Below are 9,434 nucleotides of genomic sequence, written 5' to 3'. Positions count from 1 at the left end.
TGTTACAGAGGTACAATATAATGTTTCACAATTTTGAAAGATTATACTCCCTTTATAGTTAATGTAAAACATTGGCTATATTCCCTACGTTGTACAATATATCCTTGTAGCTTATCATCTAGAGGGACATGATACTTTGTACCTCTTAATCCTCAACCCCTGTATTTCCCCTCTACCCTTCCCCACTGGTAACCATTAGTTTGTTCTCTATAACTCTGAGCCTGTTTCTTTATTATTATTATTTTTCACTAGTTTTTAATATTTTTTAGATTCCACATATAAGTATATCATAAAGTATCAGAAGTCTTTGTCTGATTTCACTTGCATAATATTCTCCAAGTCCCTCTATATTGTTGCAAATGGCAAAATTTCATTCATTTTTATGGCTGAAGAGTATTCCATTGTGTGTATATGGGGGAGGGGAAAGATGCATCAATAAGAATTCTGGGATAAACTAATAGTAATGTTAATATGGTTGGAGGCTCCTCGAATGACTGGTGGACATTGAGAGATGGCTAAGGTACTGATTTTCTTTAAAGGGAACATATCAATATTCTTTTGGTTTGCATTTTCCCAGAATCAGACCCTTAGCCAAGGATTTAAGTGGAAATATTTTACTTTGATGGTGACTTCAAAAAGCACAAATAGGGAAATGCAGAAGTGAGACAAGGAGAGGAAGAAAGTCAATACAGGACATACTAACGAACATGTTTTCACTTTGAACGATGAGAGTAAATCCCATTGGGACCCTCTGGGAGACATAGAACAGGCTTCAGATTTGTCCTATTTAAAGAGCAAAAAAACCTGGGTGTTCACCCACCATCTCCAGTTCCTTATTTTTTAACAGCTGTTCCCATGGTCCACACATTTGGTCCATGCAGCTGTTCCCATGGTCCAGTCTGCCACACATTTGGCCAAGCACCCTCCCAAGATCCAAGAAACCCCCTGGCTAAGGGTCACAGTTCTTGGAGTAAGAAATTGTTAGTATGTATAGGAAACATAATTGCACAGGGGATGTGGGTTGGACACCAATAGCAACTGCTGCAATCAACCCCTTGCACTAAAGAGATTTATCTATGCCCACCGTCTAACCACTATTCTTTAATCTAGTGGCAGAATCAATAAACTAGAGAATGACAAAAAGAAAAAAAAAAAAGAAAGTGAAAAGGAGAGATCAGCAAAACCAAGAGCCAGTTCTTTGGGAAGCTGATAAGACAAACAAGTAAATACACATGCAGCCTATGACTCAGAAACCCTACTTCTGGTATAATGCCAAGAGGCCATCTTACACAGGCCTATGCAGAAACAGATACAAGATGGTTTATCTCAGCATTATTTGTGAAAGTGGGCATTTGAAGGGCCTTAGTTGTCCATCACTGAGATAATGGATAAATAAAATATGATGATGCATATTATAGTATGTTCTGAAGTAGTCAGAAATAAATGAACTAGATGTAATCAAAGCCACATGGCTAGATCTTGAAAACATTAAGTGAAAAAATACATAGTGTAATATTATTTGTGTAAATTAAAAACACATGAATACAAAAGAAACACTGTGTGTATTAGGGATATAAACTTCTTCAAAGACATAAAATATATCAGCATATACCTTGAGAGAAAGGGCACCTATATGAGTTGGAATAGGATCTGAAGAGAAAATATAGTAAAATTAAGACAAAACCAAACAAGAGAAGCATTGTGCCAAATGACAGTGTACCATGAACCTAAAAATGAGATGGGCAACTATTTTCACCTGAGGTTAAAAAATAAATTGTATGGCACTAATTAAATGACGTGGAAGTTGTATTTTATATGATGTAAAGATCACATTCTTTCATAGAGTCAGATACATGGACACCTGGCTTTGAAATAATTTGAAATTTCATTTCTGATTCAGGTTTCCCTTGGGTTTTATTATGTTTTTTCTGTGAGCAAAGTTTGGCCATGATATTCTCAGTCCCTAAGGAATTCAAATATCCAACTTAAAACTTCATATAATATTATCATTCCAGAGGAATTAAAATAATGAATAACATTCAGTGAAAAAAGTTCAGAAATATTATTCATAAATTAAAAAATCAGAAAATGTCTTCTACTTAAAGATATCTAAACAAAATATATTTCTTTCTGTTTCAAATGTTACAGGCAGAAATTGCTAGACTTCTGAATTCTTAACATTTATTCACATAATTTGAGGAAACATTTTTCTAGTTAACTTCAAAATAAAAATCTAAAAATAGACACTCAGAATAAAACATTCCCTCAATAGGGTCATAATCAATTTTATCATTATACATTTTCTAAAATTTTTATATATAAACAGAAAAGTTTAATCATGGAAAAAATATATAGTTAACCAAATATCAAAATATCCTAAAAATAATGAATTGCAATATCTGATCCTAAAATCCTAGTTTTAGATGTACATTTTTAATGTTTCAGTTCCATTTTTTTGACCATGAAATATTTTAATGATTTTTAAAGTCAGTGTACGTTTTGGGGTCTACACATTTTGGGGTCAGATTTAACTACAACTTTACTTATGTTGTAAAGTATATATTTTATACATTTTAAAGTATATATTTTCTAACTATAAACATATTTAACAGAGATAATAATTTATCTCTGTTTTGGACACTTTCAGAACATAATAGCCAAATTCACATATTTTTCTTTGTTTTGAATACTAATGATAGCTTTGTCCTAAGCCAAATACAGTTTTGTACAAAAACAGGCATATTTAAGTTTGGTAATCAGTTTTGGAGTAGAAATAGAATAAAATCTTCCTTTAGGCAAAAGCAGTTGTCCTAAAGAAATGTCTCCAGGATCACGTGACTGTATCATCACAGTATATCATTCCCTTTTTAAAGTCCCTTCATTGAACTCTTTTGTCTAGAGTAGCAACAGGAAGGCTCAGGAGGCAGGGGATAGGGCTTGGAGGATGGCGCAGGCGGAGTGAGCATTTGTCTATTCTTTTTCTATTTTCCCATGTTGCCTCTCACTGAAAATATATCAGGAAGTGTACATTCTTAAGGGTACAGATTAGGTGATTTTCAGAGCTGCTGTACCTCAGGTTAAATATACATATGTAAGGCATTCACGTTGGTGATGGGCTACTAAGAATTTATTCCCATTACTTTCACTTTCAGTTTCTCACGGTATAGTGGTCCGGTTTGACAACGAGTGTTGTACTACTGGCACCAACTGTTCAAATTTACCTTGCTTTAAATCTCTTTAACAAGAAAAGCGTCATCTACCAAACCTTTTACAAAATGCTATCCAAAGGCTTATTCTGCACATTTAATTCACTTGGGTATTTGTTACCCAGATTTTATTTAGCAATATTTTTCTTGTTCTCAACTTCTTCTCTGATTATGGTTTTCAGAACATGGTTTGTGTCCAGCTTCATTCTGGGCTTGTAGATAATCTCTCCTGCTGAATTTCACTCTGAATCTTAATAGAGTCCCTGATTTTTGTGTTTTGTTCTTTTGCTGCCATGATGTGCAAATGAGCTCTTGCAGTTCTGCAGGTGGAAGTTGTCTGATTTTACATATGTGATTTAACCTCCAAATTTGATCTCTGAGCTCCTAAAAACCAGAAGCTGTTACTTATCTTTGTACCTCCTATATATATATCAGAGCCTAAAAAAATGGCAAGCATTCAGTAATTGTTGAAGTGATTACAAAGAGAAGCAAATTTGGGACTGGAATCTGGGGGAAACTTATTTTAATCATCAAATTCATTCCATACAATGTCATATTATATGGTCAGGTTATTTTATGGGATACATCTTTGTCAATGAACAATTATCCAGTCGATCTAGGAAAAATGGAAACCTTGATTCAAGCCAAATTTGAGGATTATAACCCAGGAAGAGCAACTCAGTTCTCAGAACACTCTGAGAACTGTTCTGCCCCTTAGAACTCAAGGCACAGCTATGTAAGTTTCTTGAGACAGAAATGATACATGATTGGCATTTTACATAATCCAGATCTAAGAGCCATGTGACCTCTTATGAGATCAAGAAGGAATTTTACTTGTAAGGAGTTGTCTTACTGATGATAGGAGAACGTTGCTCTTTATGGTTGAGCAGGTATTTCTGCCGCTGGGGAAGGTTTGTTTGATGCATAATGCAGATACACAATACACAGTGAGGGAGAGAGAAGACCAAAGAGCAGAGATTTTTGTATTTATATTTTTCTTGTCTTGTCATAAAATATGAGTTTTAGGGGGGTCCCATTGTGGTTCAGCAGTAATGAACCCGACTAGTATCCATGAGGATGTAAGTTCAATTTCTGGCCTTTCCGTGAGCTGTGGTATAGATTGCAGAAACAGCTTGGATCCTGCATTGCTGAGGCTTTGGGGTGGGGTGGCAGTTGCAGCTCTGATTCAAGACCCCGTAGCCTGGGAACTTCCATATGCCACAGGTGTGGTCCTAAAAAGCAATAGATATGTGGTGTGTGTTTGTGTGTGTGTGTGTGTGTGAATTTTATTTCACACTTTGTATGTATATATTGCTACCAACCTCACAACAAAGAAGGAATTATTATCCTCATTTTATTTTTTTAAAGCAAATCTGATACTTAAGAGTGTTTGAGTGATTTGCCTGAGGTGGACAGGGTTAGTATAAGTAGTAAAAAATATCTTTCAGAAGTCTTGGCTCTTCTATATAAATTCAGTCAATAGAAAATAAATATGGTAATAGAAATAGGGAATTTCTCCAGTCCCAATATTCTCGTCACCCATGGAAGTCAGGAATATTGGTAGTGGTGGTGGGTATTGCCAATTTAGAATGAGGTCGTTGAGAGTTCCCATCGTGGCTCAGTGGTTAATGAACACCCAACTAGTATCCATGAGGACGCAGGTTCAATCCCTGGCTTTGGTCAGTGGGTTAAGGATCCGGCATTGCTGTGAACTGTGGTGTAGGTCAAAGACGTGGCTTGTATCCTGCGTTGCTGTGGCTGTGGTGTAGGCTGGCAGCTACAGCTCCAATTCAGCCCCTAGCCTGGGAACCTTCATATGCCACTGGTGTGGCCCTAAAAAGACAAAGACAGAAAAAAAAAAAAAAGAAAAAGAAAGAAAGAATAAGAGGTTGTGGATCTTACCTAATGGAGCGTGGATTTCCATTCAAGACATAAAGAAATTCTGATCCTCTAATTGGCAGGAATCCACCCAAGAGTGTAAAGGAGAAAGAGCAAAAAGATGTGTAGAAGTGATGCCGTTCTCTGTCTAGAGGTAAAACTCAACAAGACATCTAAAAGATCCAAGATTAGAAGATCTGATTCATAAACTGTCTCCCCAGTGTACCACATACCAAATAAAATTCCAAGGGAAAAAAGACTGACTTCTTTTTTTATCATATTGTTTCAGTTACCTATTGCTGCATAACTTACCCCAAGATTCAGGAGTGTCAAACAGCAATTTTGCTGTATCTCACAATTTTGTGAGTAAAGAGGTTGAGCAGGTTTTAGCTAAGAGACACTTCTCTTCCATGTAGGATTGATTGGGATCATCAAGTTACTTAAACTGATAAATGGAATGGTCTGGAGGGTCCTATAAGACCTTTCACTCACATGATTGTTACCATGGTAAGAAATTCTAGATGGCTGAGTTCAGCTGGAGCTATTGACCAGAGCACCAACATGTGATCGTTGTAGCATGAGAAAGTTACAAGGCAGTTGAATTTCATACATAACAAGCCAGGGCTTGCAGAAAGAGTTTTTCAAGAAACAGGAAGTAGAAGCTGCCAGTTTCTTATGGTCTGGTCCTGGAAAATGACATAGTGCTCTTTCTGCCATAATCTAATTGTCAGAGTGGGTCTAGAGCCCACAGTGATTTAAAGTGTGGGTACAGTACATAGATCCTCATTTCTGGATAGGAGGAATGTCAAAGAATTTGGGCTCATTTTTAATTGACCAAACAGCCAAATTAACATTCAGAATTCTTGCTTATAAATGATATCCTGCAATGTATTTTTTCAGTACCCCAAAGAAAGGAACTTTTTTGTTCCTCTCTGTTCTCAGATTACTATTGCTGTAGCTGTATCCCATTGTGCTTTATATTATGGCTACTGTCTAGATTTTAATCAGCACTTCTAAAGTCTACACGAAGATATTTTTACATTTATTCCCAAGTTGTTTACATACCAATATGAATGAAAAGTTAAGGCAGAAATTTTAGAATGCTTATTGTTGTCCCCATTCTTTCCTTCTTGGCCTCCAAATGTTTAAATGCTTCCAGACTCTTTGCTCTTCTAAAGCAGATTGAATATGCCATCCCAGCATGCACAGAATTTTTCTCATTGTCATTGAATGATAGAATGTAAACCCAATAAGTATTTTGGGAACCACATAAACCAGAAGTGAAATCTAAGGCTCAAAGAAGTTTGTATGAACTTGTCCAAATCATGCAAATAATTTATAGGCCTACCAGAACTCACATTGAGGGCTCATTGTCCTCTTCAGTTATACAAATGGCATATGTATTTTGTGTTCGTATTTTTTTTTTCAAATGGTATTTTATTAGAAAACTAAAAATGAAAAACTCTTTTTAAATTACAAATTTACCAAGTCCAGAATACCAAACCATAGAAATGATTGAATTTCCTCTGGTTACCCAGTTGGATCCTTCCTGGTCTTCCTAAGATAGTTCTGGTCACTTGAGCCTGATGGGACCACTGACTCTTAATTGTTCACAAGATAATTTCTTATAGAAAATAAATGCATTCCCCCTCCATAGGAATGCATTAACATGCTAGTCCCTATCTCAGACACCCAGCAGAAAACTTTAACCTCTTTTAAACTCTAAAAGGCAAAATCAACTTTATACTCCATCTTAACTTATAGGCCAACATAGTTTCCCTAAACTTCCTCAGACTACTTGCTTGATGTTGAGGATATAGTTAATAAATAGCACTTAAGTAGATAAGATTGTAACCCCCTGGTTTGTAATTAATGCATTTGTTCATTTAATTGATTTTACAAATAAGAGAAATTCAGTCATAAGAAAACTCATTTTAAGGAAATGGTAAATCTCATTCAGTCAAGGTAGCAAGCAACTCTTTCAAACCACAGAGAGAGAGAGTTTTTTCAGTACTTTTACTGAAGTCTAGTCTCATCACTAAAGAGAGAACACCTACTTTATGTGATCAAAGTCAGTAAGCTCTAGCACTGAAAGTAGGACAAAATTCTTAAATAAATCAATAAACACACTATTTCACTTGACTAATTCTATGAAATACCACACACATGCTAGTGTGTCACAGCAGTAGCTGGGGAAAGAGGGAGGATAAAAAAATGTTATATGATTCCTGCATTTTCAGAGTATCAAGCATACAGTGAAACAATGAACACCTTCTATACAGATCCTCAAGATTTTAATTCCAAATTAATATGATCACCATACCTTGGCCATTTCTCACACTCATAACAGCAGCACATATAAAACAGAATCTCTTAGAGTTCCTGTCATGGCTCAGTGGTTAATGAACCCAACTAGCATCCATGATGACATGGGTTTGATCTTCGACTTTGCTTAGTGGGTTAAGGATCCGGCATTGCCATGAGCTGCGGTGTAGGTCATAGACACAGCTCGTATCCCTCATTGCTGTGGCTGTGGTATAGGCCAGCAGCTACAGCTCTGATTCGACCCCTAGCCTGGGGAACCTCCATATGCCATGGGTGTGGCCCTAAAAGCACAGAAATAAAAGACAAAAAAAAAAAACAAAACAGAATCTCTTCATAATGGATGTGATAGGCTTCCATTTCCCAGTGGTCAATTGTTTACCCGAAAGGACATTTCCAGGTTAGAAAATATAAATATGCATATACCAAGAAATAAAAATCCCTGAGACTCTATTACCCAGAGATAGTGGAAACACTTAAGGATGGATTTATTTGTAATTCATTTTTTCATTTAATATAAAAATATAATGTGAACTTTTTTATGTCTAAATCCTCTTCTACAGCATCTTTTTCTAAAAGCTATATAGTATTCTACCCTCTGGCTGGTTTATAAAAATGTACTAGTTATTGGTCATTTAAATTAATTATAACTTTTTACTAATTATAACAATACTGAATGAATATCCTAGAATTATATTTGTTGCATACATTCATGACTATGCAAAATGACAGAATCAAAGTGGAATCTCTGGGCCAAAAGCTTTGCACATTTTAAGGTTTTTACTGCATATTCCCAAATTGTATCCAGAATCTACCAATTTTTATTCTCTAAGCATTCTATAAGCTATCTATTTTCCCATACACTGACTAACATTAAAAAATGATAGTCATTTTTATTAGCCAAAAATAACTTATCTCACTAATATTTCAATTTTCATTTATTTGACTAGAGTTAACTTACTGTACTATACTGGGATTTTTTTTTTCTTTTTCCATTTTGTCCCCCACTTAGAACTTCTTGAGAATAGGAGCCTAGTCTTGTGTCCCTCAGGTCTAGAGCAAAGAGTGTCTCTTCCAACACTTGATCAGTTCGTACCTAATAATGTATGTTGAATAAATAAATGAAAGTAACATCAGAATAAGTTAGTACAGAAACTTAATAGTGAGTATGGATCAGCCATGATAATGAATTTGTTAGACACACTTACACACAAATATGCAAAAGAGCAATTCACACATGCATAAATGTTATTAAGAATGAAATTCATTGTCTCATGAGTATCATACAGGAAACTTATTTAGTAGTAACTGGAAAAGGACCGGTCCAAAGTAGTGAAAATCTTTAATCTTGGAACTCTTTTATTGTGGTTTTACTAATTTATGACCAAACCTTCAAAACTTGAAGTAGGAGCCTCCAAAATCCTTTCTAAGCCTACTTGTGGGCTTGCTGCAATAAACAGAGGTGATGCATAAATAATTAGGGCTTTCCCTTACCTATATTAAATTCATAGTTTAAACCTCAAAAAAAGTGTATTCTCTTAAGTAATATGATGAATTCTGTTGATTATTCAAATGCTGACAAAAGACAAAACCTAGTTATCAAATAGAACATAATAAAAAGGGATATAGTTCAAATCAGTAGACTACTAGACACAAGTGTGTGGAGTGAGCGGCTGTGTTTCTGTGTGTGTGTCTTTCCATCATGCTACCAATGAATGAAAGAAGTTCACTACCCTGAAGATTTTCTAGGAGGAAATCTTCCTGGATGTCAAGGCAATATGCATCAATATTTGCTATTACCTCCTTGGGAACACAATTCCCCTCCTGAACTTCTTTTGTTTTATCATTCTCATTTTCACTAGAGCCTGGGGTTCAGTAAACAAAGGAGGAAGATAATAGATGATTCATTGCATGATAGAGATTAAAGTTTAAATTCCACTCATATTCCTTGGCCAGGATTCTATCACCTGGGAAAGGAGGCTGGAAAAGGTAATCTCACTATCTGCAGGTGTAGTAAGCCGCTAGCCA

The sequence above is a fragment of the Sus scrofa genome, chromosome 13 (assembly GCF_054392235.1).
Source record: "Sus scrofa isolate SSC_HxYL_T2T_F1_AM1 chromosome 13, Sscrofa_HxYL_maternal_Yorkshire_Landrace_v2.0, whole genome shotgun sequence".
Taxonomy (NCBI): domain Eukaryota; kingdom Metazoa; phylum Chordata; class Mammalia; order Artiodactyla; family Suidae; genus Sus; species Sus scrofa.
The sequence above is the reverse complement of the archived record's forward strand: the minus strand, read 5'-3'. Positions refer to the sequence as shown.